This window comes from Anolis sagrei, chromosome X (genome assembly GCF_037176765.1).
Source record: "Anolis sagrei isolate rAnoSag1 chromosome X, rAnoSag1.mat, whole genome shotgun sequence".
Taxonomy (NCBI): domain Eukaryota; kingdom Metazoa; phylum Chordata; class Lepidosauria; order Squamata; family Dactyloidae; genus Anolis; species Anolis sagrei.
In genome coordinates this window covers 76,944,266-76,960,492 of record NC_090034.1, presented here as the reverse complement: position 1 = coordinate 76,960,492, position 16,227 = coordinate 76,944,266, and the positions used below count along the sequence as shown (strand labels likewise).

Sequence of the window (16,227 nt, the reverse complement as noted above, 5' to 3'; positions counted from 1 at the left end):
CTGGGCATTGATCTTGAGTTTGGGAGTTGTAGTTCACCTATATCCAGAGAGCACTGTGGACTCAAACAATGATGGATCTGGACCAAACTTGGCAGGAATACTCAATATGCCCAAATGTGAACACTGGTTGAATTGAGGGCTAAGAGACTTGACATTTGGGAATTGCAGTCGTTGGGATTTACAGGCCCGTAGCCAGGATTTTGATTTGGGGGGGGGGGCTGAGTTTTTTTCAGGGGGGGTTTCGGGGGGGGCTGAGTTTCGGGGGGGGGGGCTGAGTCTGAGTGAAAGAGGATCTACCCCAGCAAACCTTTTGTATCATTACCCCAACCCCCCATGCATATGGGATATATTGACTATGGTGATCAGATCATGATATGAATAAACATAACAGTTTAAATAATGCACCAGTAAGGCCTTCTTGCGGACCATCACAAGAATTTCGGGGGGGGGGGGTGAAGCCCCCCGCTACATGCCTGGATCTGGACCACACTTGGCACGAATACTCAGTATGCCCAAACACTGGTGGAATTGGTGCCTAAGAGACTTGACATTTGGAAATTGTAGTTGAATTGAACCAAACTTGGCACACAGAACTCCCATGAACAACAGAAAATACTGGAAAGGTTTGCTGGGCATTGATTTTGAGTTTGGGAGTTGTAGTTCACCTACACCCAGAGAGCACTGTGGACTCAAACAATGATGGATCTGGACCAAACTTGGCAGGAATACTCAATATGCCCAAATGGAAACACTGGTGGAATTGGGGGCTGAGAGACTTGACATTTGGGAATTGTAGTTGTTGGGATATATAGTTCACTTACAATCAAAGAGCATTCTGAACTCCACCAGCGATGGAATTGAACCAAAGTTGGCACACAGAACTCCCATGAACAACAGAAAAGACTGGAAGGGTTTGCTGGGCATTGATCTTGAGTTTGGGAGTTGTAGTTCACCTATATCCAGAGAGCACTGTGGACTCAAACAATGATGGATCTGGACCAAACTTGGCAGGAATACTCAATATGCCCAAATGTGAACACTGGTTGAATTGAGGGCTAAGAGACTTGACATTTGGGAATTGCAGTCGTTGGGATTTACAGGCCCGTAGCCAGGATTTCGATTCGGGGGGGGGGGGGGGCTGAGTTTTTTTCAGGGGGGGTTTCGGGGGGGCTGAGTCTCAGGGGGGGGGGGCTGAGTCTGAGTGAAAGAGGATCTACCCCAGAAAACCTTTTGTATCATTACCCCAATACCCCCATGCATATGGGATATATTGAGTATGGTGATCAGATCATGATATGAATAAACATAACAGTTTAAATAATGCACCAGTAAGGCCTTTTCGCGAACCACCACAAGAATTTCGGGGGGGGGGGGTGAAGCCCCCCGCTACATGCCTGGATCTGGACCACACTTGGCACGAATACTCAGTATGCCCAAACACTGGTGGAATTGGTGCCTAAGAGACTTGACATTTGGAAATTGTAGTCGTTGGGATTTATAGTTCACCTACAATCAAAGCATTCTGACCTCCACCAGCGATTGAATTGAACCAAACTTGACACACAGAACTCCCATGAACAACAGAAAATACTGGAAAGGTTTGCTGGGCATTGATCTTGAGTTTGGGAGTTGTAGTTCACCTACACCCAGAGAGCACTGTGGACTCAAACAATGATGGATCTGGACCAAACTTGGCACGAATACTCAATATGCCCAAATGGGAACACTGGTGGAATTGGGGGCTGAGAGACTTGACATTTGGGAATTGTAGCCGTTGGGATTTATAGTTCACCTACAATCAAAGAGCATTCTGAACTCCACCAGTGATGGAATTGAACCAAACTTGGCACACAGAACTCCAATAAACAATAGAAAATACTGGAAAGGTTTGCTGGGCATTCATCGTGAGTTTGGGAGTTGTAGTTCACCTACATCCAGAGAGGACTGTGGACTCAAACAATGATGGATCTGGACCAAACTTGGCACGAATACTCAATATGCCCAAATGGGAACACTGGTGGAATTGGGGGCTGAGAGACTTGACATTTGGGAATTGTAGCCGTTGGGATTTATAGTTCACCTACAATCAAAGAGCATTCTGAACTCCACCAGTGATGGAATTGAACCAAACTTGGCACACAGAACTCCAATAAACAATAGAAAATACTGGAAAGGTTTGCTGGGCATTCATCGTGAGTTTGGGAGTTGTAGTTCACCTACATCCAGAGAGGACTGTGGACTCAAACAATGATGGATCTGGACCAAACTTGGCACGAATACTCAATTTGCCCAAATGGGAACACTGGTGGAATTGGGGGCTAAGAGACTTGACATTTGGGAATTGTAGCTGTTGGGATTTATAGTTCACTTACAATCAAAGAGCATTCTGAACTCCACCAGTGATGGAATTGAACCAAACTTGGCACACAGAACTCCCATGATGAACAGAAAATATTGGATTTTCTGATGGTCTTTGGTGACCCCTCTGACATCGCCTCGTGACCCCCAGGTTGAGAAACATTGCCCTAACCCTGAACCTTTCTCTAACCCTGGCCCTAAGCGTCCTCTCCTTTCTCTCCTTCCTTCGCTCTCTCTGCTCTCACTTTGCCATCTCTCTTCCCTTATTCACAGCCGCCTTTGCTCGGAGCTTCCAGAGACCCAGCTATCCTCCTCTCACCCTCACTTCCCTGGGAAGGAAAGGAAGGGATGTGGAGAAGTGGGCTGAGCCCCTTCCAGCCACCTGCGGGAGGAGGCGGAGGGAAGGGAGGAAGGAGGAGGAGGAGGAGGAGGAGGAGGGAAGGAGGGAAAGAGGGAAGGGCCGAGGGCGAGGTCTGTCTCCGCCAGAGGGCAGGCAGGGCAGCGGCGCCCGGATCGGGACCAGAGTCCGGGAGAGACGCCAAAGCCACCCAAGGAGGAGGGAAGGAAGGAAGGAGCTGGGCAGGCCAGAGCAGCAGGTCGGGAGGAAGGCAGGTAGGTCCCGGAGAAGGGGGCCCGGATCACCATTGGTGCCCCTCGGAAGGAGGGAAGGAAGGAAGGAAGATAGGAGCCTTAGGGAAAGGGAAGGGAAGCTAAAGGAAAGGAGAGAGGAAAAAGGAAAGGAGAAGAGAAAGGGAAGAGAAAGAGGAAAAGAAAGGAAAAAGAGGAGAGAAAGGGAGGGGAAAGAGGAAAGAAAGGAGAAGAGAAAGGGGAAAGAGGAAAGGAAAAGGAGAGGAGAAAAGAGGACAGGACAGGAAAAAGGAAATGGAAAAAAAGGAAAGGAAAGAAGAAAGGAGAAAAGAAGGGGAAGGGAAAAAGGAAAGGAGGGGAGGAAGGAATGAATGGGAAAGGAGAAGGTATATGTTGTACACCGCCGTGAGTCGCCCTAGGGCTGAGAACGGCGGTCAACAAATGCAGTAAATAAATAAAGAGGAAAGGAAAGGAAAAAAAGAGAAGAGGAAAGAAAGGAAAAGGAGAGGAGAAGAGAAAGGGAAGGGAAAGAGGAAAGGAGAAGAAAAAGGGAAGGGAAAGAGGAAAGGAAAGGAAAAGGAGAAGAGGAAAAGGACAAGACAGGAAAAAGGAAATGGAAAAAAGAAAGGAAAGGAAATGAGAAAGGAGAAAAGAAGGGAAAAGGGAAAAAGGAAAGGATGGGAGGAAGGAATGAATAGGAAAGGAGAAGGGAAAGAGGAAAGGAAAGGAGAAAAAAGGAGAAGAGGAAAGAAAGGAAAAGGAAATGAGAAGAGAAAGGGAAGGGAAAGAGGAAAGGAGAAGAAAAAGGGAAGAGAAAGGGAAGGGAAAGAGGAAAGGAAAGGAAAAGGAGAAGGAAAGGAGAAGAAAAAGGGAAGGGAAAGAGGAAAGGAAAGGAGAAGGAGAAGAGGAAAAGGACAAGACAGGAAAAAGGAAATGGAAAAAAGAAAGGAAAGGAAAGAAGAAAGGAGAAAAGAAGGGAAAAGGGAAAAAGGAAAGGACGGGAGGAAAGAATGAATGGGAAAGGAGAAGGGAAAGAGGAAAGGAAAGGAGAAAAAAGAGAAGAGGAAAGGAAAAGGAAAGGAGAAGAGAAAGGGAAGGAAAAGAGGAAAGGAGAAGGAAAGGAGAAGAAAAAGGGAAGGGAAAGAGGACAGGAAAGGAAAAGGAGAAGAGGAAAAGGACAGGACAGGGAAAAGGAAATGGGAAAAAGGAAAGGAAGAAAGGAGAAAAGAAGGAAAAAAGGAAAAAGGAAAGGACGGAAGGAAGGAATGAAAAGGAAAGGAGAAGGGAAAGAGGAAAGGAAAGGAGAAAAAAGGAGAAGAGGAAAGAAAGGAAAAGGAAAGGAGAAGAGAAAGGGGAGGGAAAGAGGAAAGGAGAAGCAAAGGAGAAGGAAAAGGGAAGGGAAAGAGGAAAGGAAAGGGAAGGAGAAGAGGAAAAGGACAAGACAGGAAAAAGGAAATGGAAAAAAGAAAGGAAAGGAAGGAAGAAAGGAGAAAAGAAGGGAAAAGGGAAAAAGGAAAGGACGGAAGGAAGGAAGGAATGAAAAGGAAAGGAGAAGGGAAAGAGGAAAGGAAAGGAGAAAAAAAGGAGGAAAGAAAGGAAAAGGAAAGGAGAAGAGAAAAGGAGAAGAGGAAAGAAAGGAGAAGAGAAAGGGAAGAGAAAGAGGATAGGAAAGGAAAAGGAGAAGAAAGGGAAAGAGGAAAGGAGAAGAAAAAGAGAAGAGGAAAGAAAGGAGAAGTGAAAGGTAAGCGAAAGAGGAAAGGAAAGAAAAGGGAGAAGAAGGAAAGGAAAGGACACGGGAAATGAAATGGAAAAAGGAAAGGAAAGAAGAAAGGAGAAAAGAAGGGGAAAGGGAAAAAGGAAAGGATGGGAGAAATGAATGAAAAGGAAAGGAGAAGGGAAAGGGGAAAGGAAAGGGGGGAATAGGAGAAGAGGAAAGAAAGGAAAAAGGAAACAGAAGGGAAAGAAGATAGGAGAAAAGAAAGGAAAGGAAAAATATAGGAAAGGACAGGAAAAAGGAATGAAAAGGGAAGGAGAAGAGGAAGGGAAAGAGGAAAGAAAGGAAAAGGAAAGGAATGGACAGGAAAAAGGAAAGGGAAGGGAAGGAAAGAAAAAAGGAGAAAAGAAAGGAAAAAGAGAAGAGAAAGGGAAGGGAAAGAGCAAAAGAAAGGGAAAGGAGAAGAGGAAAAGGAAATGGAAAAAGGAAAGGAGAAAAGAAGGGAAAAGGAAAGGACAGGAAAAATGAATGAAAAGGAAAGGAGAAGGGAAAGAGGAAAGGGAAGGGGGAAAAGGAGAAAGGAAAGAAAGGAAAAGGGGAAGGAATGGATAGGAAAAAGGAAATGGAAAGGAAAGACGATAGGAGAAAAGAGAGGAAAAAAATAGGAAAGGACATGGGCTTTCAAGGACTGTAGCCTTCTCTGACAAAAGGGGCTGGTGTCTCACCAAACTACAACTCCTCTGATTCCATAGCATTGAGCCAGGGCAGTTCACGTGGTGATGATAAACCTCATTCACTACAGTGTTTTGCATCTCATCTGGATGCAATGGAGATATTGGATTCACTGACTGGAATCAGTGGCTTTGGACTTGGGAAAGAAACATTATGTTGGATGGATGCTCTGATATTATTGTTATTGTTATTACTACATGTACATAACATCACAATACACATGCACCTTAGGTCCAAGTGTCTGGAGTTCATTTCTGAATATTGGGTTCTTCCCAAGAGCCTAGGATATTAAAGATATTATTATTATTATTATTATTATTATTATTATTATTATTAGAGATATATTGTTGTTGTTGTTGTTGTATTTTTTTCTATGTACATATCAGCACAGCACACATGCACCTTAGGTCCAAGTGTCTGGAGTTCATTTCTGAATATTGGGTTCTTCCCAAGAGCCTAGGATATTAAAGATATTATTATTATTATTATTATTATTATTATTATTATTAGAGATATATTGTTGTTGTTGTTGTTGTATTTTTTTCTATGTACATATCAGCACAGCACACATGCACCTTAGGTCCAAGTGTCTGGAGTTCATTTCTGAATATTGGGTTCTTCCCAAGGGCCTAGGATATTAAAGATATTATTATTATTATTAGAGATATATTGTTGTTGTTGGTTGTATTTTTTTCTATGTACATATCAGCACAGCACACATGCACCTTAGGTCCAAGTGTCTGGAGTTCATCTCTGAATATCAGGCTCTTCCCAAGGGCCTAGGATATTAAAGATATTATTATTATTATTATTATTATTATTATTATTAGAGATATATTGTTGTTGTTGTTTTTTTTTCTATGTACATAACATCACAATACACATGCACCTTAGGTCCAAGTGTCTGGAGTTCATTTCTGAATATTGGGTTCTTCCCAAGGGCCTAGGATATTAAAGATATTATTATTATTATTATTATTATTAGAGATATATTGTTGTTGTTGTTGTATTTTTTTCTATGTACATATCAGCACAGCACACATGCACCTTAGGTCCAAGTGTCTGGAGTTCATCTCTGAATATTGGGTTCTTCCCAAGGGCCTAGGATATTAAAGATATTATTATTATTATTATTATTATTATTATTATTATTATTATTATTAGATATATATTGTTGTTGTTGTTGTTGTATTTTTTTCTATGTACATATCAGCACAGCACACATGCACCTTAGGTCCAAGTGTCTGGAGTTCATCTCTGAATATCAGGCTCTTCCCAAGGGCCTAGGATACTACAGACACACACACACACACACACACACACACACACAGATGGAGATGGAGAGAGAGAGAGAGAGATAGAGATAGAGATAGAGATAGAGATAGAGATAGAGATAGAGATAGAGATAGAGATAGAGATAGATTGTTGTTGTTGTTGTTATTTATGTACACAACAACACAGCACCCATGCACTTTAGGTCCAAGTGCCTGGGGTTCGTCTCTGAATATCGGGCTCTTCCCAAGGCCTGGGATATTAGAGGTATGATTATCATTATTATTATTATTTACATGTACATAATAACACAGCACCCATGCACCTTAGGTACAAGTATCTGGGGTTCGTCTCTGAATATTAGGCTCTTCCCAAGGGCCTAGAATATTAGAGATATCATTATTATTGTAATTATTTACATGTACATAACAACACAGCAGACATGCACATGAGGTCCAAGTGTCTGGGGTTCACCTCTGAACATCGGGCTCTTCCCAAGGGCCTGGGATATTAGTGGTATTTTTGCAGGATGTGCACAGTTCCAAGAAGTGCTTCCTTCCTTCTGCATTGATGTTCTGTCCAAATTAAGGCTCTTCCAGTGCTTTTTGAGGTTTCTTAGAATGCCTCCAAGTGCACCAACCACTATTGGTACCACTGTTGTTTTCTTTTGCCATAGTCGCACCATTTCCATTTGTAGGTCCTTGTATTTTGTGATCTTTTCCAGCTCTTTGTCTTCTACTCTGCTGTCTCCTTGTACTTCAACATCTATAACGAAACATGTTTCTTTTCCACCACTGTTATATCTTGTGTGTTATCTGGCAGGTGTGGATCGGTTTGGAGTCTCAAATCCCAGCGTATTTTTGCTTGTTTGGTTTCGTTGTCCTTTTCCAGCTTGTGTTCAGACCAGATTTTACTGTAGGGGAGACCATACTTCTTGCAAAGGTTCCAGGGCACCATTGCTGCCAGCCTGTTGTGACTTTCCATATAGTCAGTCTGAGCTGTTTTCTTGCATTGCCAATGAGGTGCTCCACTGTCTCGCCACTCTCTTTGAATAAAACTTGGGTCATTGTAGGACTTTTCAGTTTTTTTCAGTTTTTGTTTTTATTGCATTTGTTCATAAGGCTTGTTCATATGCAGCAAAAATTAGCCCTTCTGTTTATTATTATTATTATTATTATTAGCAGCTTAGGGACCTGGCAATGCCCAGGTTATTTGAGAAAGGCATTGTTTCTTTTGTGAAGTTTGGTAATATCAGTTTGATACTGTGTAATGCTATGTATTAGAAAAAAGTCAGTCTTTCCTTTTATTTTTTTTAATGAATACTCCCATGAGAAAATGCATAAGGATGTGGTGAATTAAAATTCCCAGAATCATGGGTCATTCCTGCCCAAACCCTGCCATTATTCAAAGTTGGCCATATGGGGTCTGTATGCCAAGTTTGGTCTTGATCTGTCATTGGTGTGGGTTGGCGTGGTGTCAGGAAGTGAGTGAAAGTACTGCAAATCCCATCATCCATGGTTCATCCTCCCCCAAACCACACCAGAATGTTAAGTGGGTCATGTGGGCTCTGTGTGCCAAGTTTGATCTTGATCCATAATTGGTGTGGGTTGCAGTGGTCTCAGGAAGTGAGTGAAGGCACAGCAAGCCCCTTCATCCATTGTCCATCATCTCCCAAACTGTACCAGGACGTAAGGTGGGTCATGGGTGGTCTGTGTGTCAATTTTGGTCCAGGTCCATTGGTCTGTGGAATCCAAAGCCATGAAAAGTACTGTAAATGCTATCATCCATGGTCCGTCCTCCCCAAAACCAAACCAGGAAGTGAAGTGGGTCATGGGGGTTATGTGTGCCAAGTTTGGTCCAAGTCTGTCATTCGTGGGGGTCGCAGTGGCCTGTGGAACTGGGAGCCAAACAGAAATCTGCAACATACATACACACACTCACTCACACATATACAAACACTGACTTTTATTATATAATATATATATATGTATATAGATATATAAGATATAGAATATAATGTTATATATAGCGATTATTATTTTACTGACACAAAAACAGAGTACGTCACAGCAAATGAGATTTATATGCTGGATTTCGCAAGCGCCTAGGACTGTGTGATGTATTTTTGAACGATGCGTGCAGATCCAAGTAAGGTGGCCTTTTGCAGTTGACAGATCGTGATTTTGTCAATGTCTGTTGTTTGGAAATACCGGCTGAGATCTTTGGGCACGGCACGCAGCGTGCCAAGGACCACCTGTAGTGGTTTATGCCAGAGCCTTTGCAGTTCGATTTTGAGGTCCTGATAACGGCTGAGTTTTTCCTGTTGTTTTTCCTCAATGCGACTGTCACCTGGTATGGCGACCTCAATAATCCAAACTTTTTTCTTTTCCACAATCATGATGTCTGGTGTATTGTGTTCCAAAACTTTGTCAGTCTGGCTCCAAAGTCCCACAGTATTTTTGAGTGTTCATTTTCCACTACCTTTGCAGATTTATTATTATTATTATGCTGTTGTTGTTGTTGTTGTGTGCCTCCAAGTCGTTCCCTAATTATGCTGACCCATTTTCATCAGCTTTACAGCTGCCTTCAAAGAGCCTTTGAATCTATGGATACTGAATCCGTGGATACAGTGGGACAACTATTTTTTTTTTGTACACAATGGTCTTTAACTTTGGTCTTTAAGCTCTTTAACTTTGATCCAAATATGGGTCTCCAGATGTTATTGAATGATGACTCATCAATAATAATCAATAATCACTTTTGATGATCCGCCATGCAGACTGGGGATAATGGGACTTGAGTCCCTGAGGCTGGAGAAAGGCTACAAGATATTTCAAAGTCGGGCATCCTATCCGCAAGCCTTGTTTCTAAATTCAAACTCCTGACTAAACTGAACAAGCTGCAGCTATCCCGACTCTCATCAGCTCTAGTCATGATGTCTTTGATCGGGAATATAGGAGTTGTAGTCCAGCACCTGGTGAGCCTTGACACATGGGTCCTTAGGCAAAACGATACAGGCTCCAACCACTACAGCAGGCTGGCTCTCTACTTCCTCCTAAACATACAGGTGAAACACCTGGCACTTGGCAGAGAGTACTGATAAGTTTATTTTTGAGCAGGCATGGGCAAACTTGGGCCCTCCAGGTGTTTTGAACTTACGCTGTTAGGAATTGTGGGAGTTGAAGTCCAAAACACCTGGAGGGCCCAAGTTTGCCCATATCTGATCTAAAAGCATTTCAATCTGGTATCTGGTCTGGCTGTGGGACCATTGATCACCTTGGGAGATGTCCAGGAGCAGTTGGTCCTCCTGGACCTCTCAGCAGCTTTCAGTACCATCAACCACGGTATCCTTCTGGGCCACCTGCCTGGACTGGAATTGGAGGCACTGTTGTACATTGATTCTGAGGGACAGTTTCAGAAGGTAGTGCTGGGGGGTTCCTGTTTGATCCCTTGCCCTGTGGAGTCCCTTAAGGCTCTGTTTTGCGCCCAGGTTATTGAACACATACATGAAACTGTTGGGAGAGGTCTGCTGGAGTTTTGGGGTGTAGTGCCATCAAGATGTTGATGACACCCAGCTCTCCTGCTCCTGCTCCTTTCCATCCCTAGCATCAGGATCAGTGCCAAATATGACGATGAAGGACTCTCTGCCCGGCATCTGAGTCTGCAGCAGAGTTGGAACAGCAACCTGATCCTTGAAATACTAGCGCTGCAAAAGTTTCTTTTTAATCGTGTTGGAAATGGCTTGAGAATATACTTGTTATAGTTCAGCCTGTGATTGTGTCTGATGTCAATGGGGATGAGGGTTCTTCTAGGCCTGTCTCTGTTGTCAATAAGGATGAGGGTTTAGCCAGGCCCGAGTTAAGCTCAAGAGAGGCACCTGAACTTTCTGATGAATGGAGTGTTTTTCCTGCAGATGCACAATGTCAAATTCCTGGGAATGGACCACAGCAGTCTTTCACTGAGGATGATTTGTCACTTGCAGAATTTATTTAGGATGAACTACCCTTTTGTAAATGAAGGCATAGTTCTCAGCTCGAAAAAGGCCAATTCATCTTCAGGAGAAAAGAGATAAGAAAGCCTTATCTGACTGCAAGGGCAATCGAAATGCTTTCCTTTCATTTCAGGGGCCAGGAAAGGCTTTGTATTGATACCAGGGAAGGTTTCACTTCAGTTTCTTCAGCGTTGATACTTCATGACTGGTGTTTCTTCAAGTGGATTTCTAGTTTCATGTTTCAAGTTTTGCCAAGTTCCTGTTCTGTTCATTGAATTTTCATGCTACTGGTTCTATAGATTCTGTGTCTTGGATCTTGTGTTTTTAGCTTGTAGCCTGGATGCTTATGGACTGACTGTTATCTTAGAACAACATTGCTTGAACTATACTGTTTTTACCAGTTTTATTGCTTTGCTTTCATATCTCCTTCAATAAACTCTTTACTGATTTTACTACATTGGTGTGGTGCTTAAAGACAGAGGTATTTGTGTTCTGGCATACAACAATACTGCAAGTTGCTTCTGGTGTGAGAGAATTGGTTGTCTACAATTCTCCATGTCCCAGGGGACACCCGGATGTGTTACCATCCTGTGGAAGGTTTCTCTCATGTCCCCGCAAGGGAAGCTGGGGCTGACAGATGGGAGCTCACCCCATCTCGCAGATTCGAACTGCCAACATTCAAGTCTTCAGGTCAGCAGTTCAGCCGGCACAAGGGTTTAGCTCATTGCGCCACTGTGGCTCCCTCTGCAGAGGTGATTCAGGTGCCTTGAGAGAATAAGGATGAGTCAGGGCACAATTAGGAACTCCAAATGGAAGAGCCGGAGTTCAGCATTCCAGCTCGGCTGCATTTGAGGACTGAGACCGAGAGCATTCAGCTGGGAAGATCTCATTGGTTGGCTCAACACAGAGCCAACAAGTGAGAGCACTTGGGAAAGTGGCATAAAGAGCTGAAGGCTGGGGTGGTTCTTTGCTGGGGGCAACATTTGTTGAATTGTGTAGCTAAAATCCCTGATGGTGAACTCTTGTCTTGAACCTTGACTCTTGCTGGATTGACTATGCTTTGGAAGATGGTTCAGATTTGTGGATAATAATAATAACAACAACAAAAATGAAAATAATACACTTTATTTGTATTCCGCTTTATCTCCCCAGAGGGACTCAGAGTTGATTACAGTTTTACATATATAAGACAAACATTCAATACCTTTTTAGATAGTAAACAATGACATACAATACACAGATGGTAAAGGCCTTCCCCTTCCATTTTTGGCATCTGGAGGCAATGCTCGACTTCAGCCACGGGGAGGTGCTCTTGTTTCATTTTTCCATCCCAAGGAGCCTGCTGTCCATAGAATTTTCTGATCACGTTGCTGGCATGTCTGCATGGGGCGCCCTTTTACCTACCTGCTGAGGTGGTACCTATTGATCTACTCACATTACATTCTTTCAAACTGATGGGTAGGCAGAAGCTAAGGCTGACAGCTGGGAGCTCATCCTGATTTATGGCTTTAAACTGCTGACCCTCCGGTCAGCAGATTTCCTGCAGCTAATGGTTTAACCCATTGCGCTACCATAGCCTGCTGCACTACTGTGGCTTGAACCTTGGACTGACTAATCCTGTGCTTTGCCTCTCCTAAACTGCTTAATGTGTATGACCCTGGACTAATTGACAGTGTGACTGGTGAATGGCAGCTTTGGCAGGGATTCCCTGTATAGGTTTGTGACACCAAGGGAATTGTCCTGGTCGTAAACCAGTGCTTCCCATTAGTGATGGACTGGATGAGGGCAAAGAAATTGTACCGTAATCCAGACAAGACAGAGGAGCTCAAAATCAGGAAATAGGTCTTAAGCCTGTGTTGCATGGGGTTGCTCTTCCCCGAAGATACAGGTTTGCAGTATGCGTCTTCTGAACTCAGCTTTGAACCCGGAAGCCCAGGTTTCTGCTGTAGCCAGAAGTACTTTGGATACATTGAAAGCTTGTGTGCCAACCGCACCCATTTCTTGGGATATCAGATCTGACGGCGCATGTCTTAATTACATCCTGCTTGGATTAAGGTAATGCACTTTTACTTTGGGATGCCATTGAAGCGTGTTCCAAAACTTCATCTGGTCCAAAAAGTTGCAGCCTGACCATAACTGGAGCAGGTTACAGAGTCCATCCCATCCCATTTTGCATTTCCTGAGTATCATATAACTTGCCAACTTTTCAACTAGCCTTCCAACTATTCCCTTTACCATAGTTTAACTGATGACAAGGGTGTCTGTATATTTGCAGAACATTGTCATGTGGAAAAATTCAACTGTTAAAACTTGTGCGTCAGCTGCGCCCGTACCTTGGGAAGTCTGACTTGGCCACGGTAGTCCACGCTCTGGTTACATCCTGTATAGACTACTGCAACGCTCTCTACGTGGGGTTGCCTTTGAAGACTGCTCGGAAGATTCAAATGGTCCAGCATTCGGCAGCCAGGTTGCTAACAGGAGCGGCACTCAGGGAGCATACAACTCCTCTGTTGCGCCAGCTCCACTGGCTGCCAGTTTGCTACCGGGCACAATTCAAAGTGCTGGCGTTAGCCTATAAAGCCCTAAACGGTCCTGGCCCTACTTACGTCTCCAAACGCATCTCCTCCTATGAACTGGCTAGGACACTAACATCATCTGGGGAGGCCCTGCTCTCTGTCCCGCCTGCATCACAGGCGCGCTTGGCGGGGACGAGAGACAGGGCCTTCTCAGTGGTGGCCCCTCGGCTGTGGAATGCCCTGCCTGCAGATATCAGATCGGCCCCCTCCCTGCTGGCGTTTTGGAGGAAAGTGAAGACCTGGCTGTTCGAACAAGCATTTGATTAAACAGTGTAATTGAACATAGGAATACGGAATAATGGATGATGAGACTGGATTCTGATTTTACTGTTGAGGTGCTAATGATTGTTATACGTATGTTTAATGATTTATGTTACAATTGTTTTTAATTGCCCTATACTTGTCTCGTGATGTTTTGTATTGATGTTGTTCACCGCTTTGAGTTGCCTGAGGGCTGAGAAAAGCGGTATATAAATAAAGTAAATAAATAAATAATAATAAATGTTGTACCTTTCCATGCATTGTAGGACAACACTTTGTCTGCTGATTTTTGATTACTTTAATTGTTGTATAGAAATTTCACACACCCACATCAACATATACCCATTTTTTTTTGCCTTGAATAGAATAGACCCCTTAATCAATGGGGTTTACCTATGTTTTGAGACATCGTTCAACAATTTATTCAATGGGTCTACAGGCCTGGTCACGGTATGGAGATGGTTTTAGTCGCCTTGGTGGATGATCTCCGCAAAGAGCTCGACGTGGGAGTGTGTCCTTGTTGGTTCTCTTAGACATCTCAGCGACTTTCAATACCATTGACCATGGTATCCTACTGGAGAAGCTCTCCAGAATGAGTCTTGGGGGCATTGCTTTGCAGTGGCTCCACTCCTTCCTGGAGGATCACGCTCAGTTGGTGAAGCTGGGGGCCACCTGCTCGGACTCCTAGTCTTTGAGCTGTGGGGTCCTGCAAAGTCCCATTCTATCTCCCATGCTTTTTAACATCTACATAAAACGCTGGGTGAGGACATCTGGAGTTTTGGAGTTGGGTGCCATCTCTATGCAGATTACACTAAACTCTACTACTCCTTTCCACAAAATTCCAAGGAAGCCCCTCGGATCCTGGACTAGTGCTTGGCCACTGCAATGGACTGGATGAGGACTAACAAGCTGAAGCTCAATCCTGACAAGGCAGAGGTCCTCCTGGTCCATTGTGCGGCTGATCGGGGTATAGGGTGGCAATCTGTGCTGGAAAGGGTTACACTGAGGACTAAGGTTCACAGTCTTGGGGGTCCTTCTGGATTCAGTGCTGATGCTTGATGCTCAGGTGTCAACGGTGGCGGGGGGGGGGGGGGGCTTCACACAGTTAAAACTGGTGCACCAGCTGCAACCGTACCTCGAAAAGCCTGACTTGTCCAGGGTGGCCCATGCCTTAGTTACCTCTAGATTGTTTTACTGTAACGTGCTCTATGTGGGGCTGCCATTGAAGATGGCCCAGAAATTGCAATTGGTACAAAGCAGGTTGCTAACTGGAGCTAATTATAGGGAGTGGACAACCTCCCTGCCAATAAGTTTCCGGTCCTAATTCAAGGTGCAGGTTATCACCTACAAAGCCCTCAACGGTTTGCGGTCCTGCCTGTTGTGGTTCAGCCTGTAATTGTTTTATTGCCTGATATTTTAAAGAACAATAAACAAGCTTTTGCAGACCCACAGGGGCCTGAGAATGGGGATTCTGGACAGGAGTCTGGTGTTGCTCATGATGGGGCTGAGGATTTAGGGATTATTAGGCCAACAGGGGATGTCCAGTTATAGACAGATTCAGAGGCTGACAGGTCTGAGCTAACTTTCCCAAGAGAATCAAGGACAGAATTTCCTCGGAATGTGTTAATTGGAGATGTAGATCCGTCTGATGACTCCCGAGTTAGAAAGAAGGAAAGAAATTTGTCAGCAGAGACAGGTGGCCGAAGGGAGGCGCTGCTCTCAGAGACTGTTCTCTAAGAGAGGCGCTCCTCAGACTTTTCAAGGAAAAAGACATAGTTCCTTAAGTATAAATGAGGGTTGATTTGGAGTAATCCTTTAGAGGAATCAACATCTAGGTAAAGGGAACAAGCCTACGTTCCTCTCTCTTGTAGTTTCAAGATTCGTGGATCCAAGCCTTGTATTTTCCTATGTGGTTTTTCATGGACTCATGTTTTAAACATCAAATGTTTGTCATGGTTTCTTATATTGCTTCTAGTACCATGTGGTTTCATGGACTCTTATAGTTTTTTGGATCTTTGCTATGTTTGTCATGTCTTCAGGATTGTTATGCTCGTGAAGGCTCCAGTTTAAAGGTTTTGCCTATACCTTGGTCTTCTGGATTATTGACTTTTGACATGGACTATATTTTGTATGATTTCTAAATACTTTAATTCTTTTTGCTGAAGCTGCATTTATCCTTTAATAAACTCCTTTGCTTATACACTGAACTCTGGAGTGTGAGTTTGGTTCAGAGCTGCCTTTCCAGCCCTGATATGCAACATTGCCTATCTTCACGATCGCATCTTTCCCTATGAACCTGTGTGGTCTTTAAAATCTGCTGGGGAGGCCCTTCTCTCACTCCCACCTTTGTCACAAACAGAATTGGTAGGGACGAGGGAGAGGACCTTCTCGATGGTGTGCCCCCCCCCCCCCCAGCACTGGAACTCTCTCCCCAGGGAGTTTAGATTAGCGCCCACCCTGTCCACCTTCCGTAAAGACCTGAAAACTTGGATGTTTCAATGTGACTTTGATTAATTGGTCCATCTATTAACTATCCCCAGCCCTAATTAATTGTCTGGCTCTGTAGCACTTTATTACCAGCCCTGCCCTTACAGTTGTATTTCACTAGCCCTTGCCCCGCTCTCCTAGATCTGAACATGCCCACTGATCTCGGCTACTGGGTGATTCTTGTTGATGTTCTAATGTTTTTATGATGTCTGTTGCTCGGTTTCATTGTTTTAATTATTTAAATGCTT

General features: G+C 43.9%; 1 protein-coding gene across 1 annotated transcript in view; it reads left to right on the top strand.

Annotated features, from left to right (window-relative positions):
* The first annotated feature begins 2,824 nt into the window (after window positions 1-2,824).
* The window catches only part of NCMAP (non-compact myelin associated protein), a 55,349-nt gene continuing 41,946 nt past the window's right edge, over window positions 2,825-16,227 (top strand). The window contains exon 1 of the mRNA XM_060785721.2: window positions 2,825-2,970. The gene's annotated coding sequence lies outside the window, so the exon portion shown is untranslated. The remainder of the gene's footprint in view (window positions 2,971-16,227) is intronic.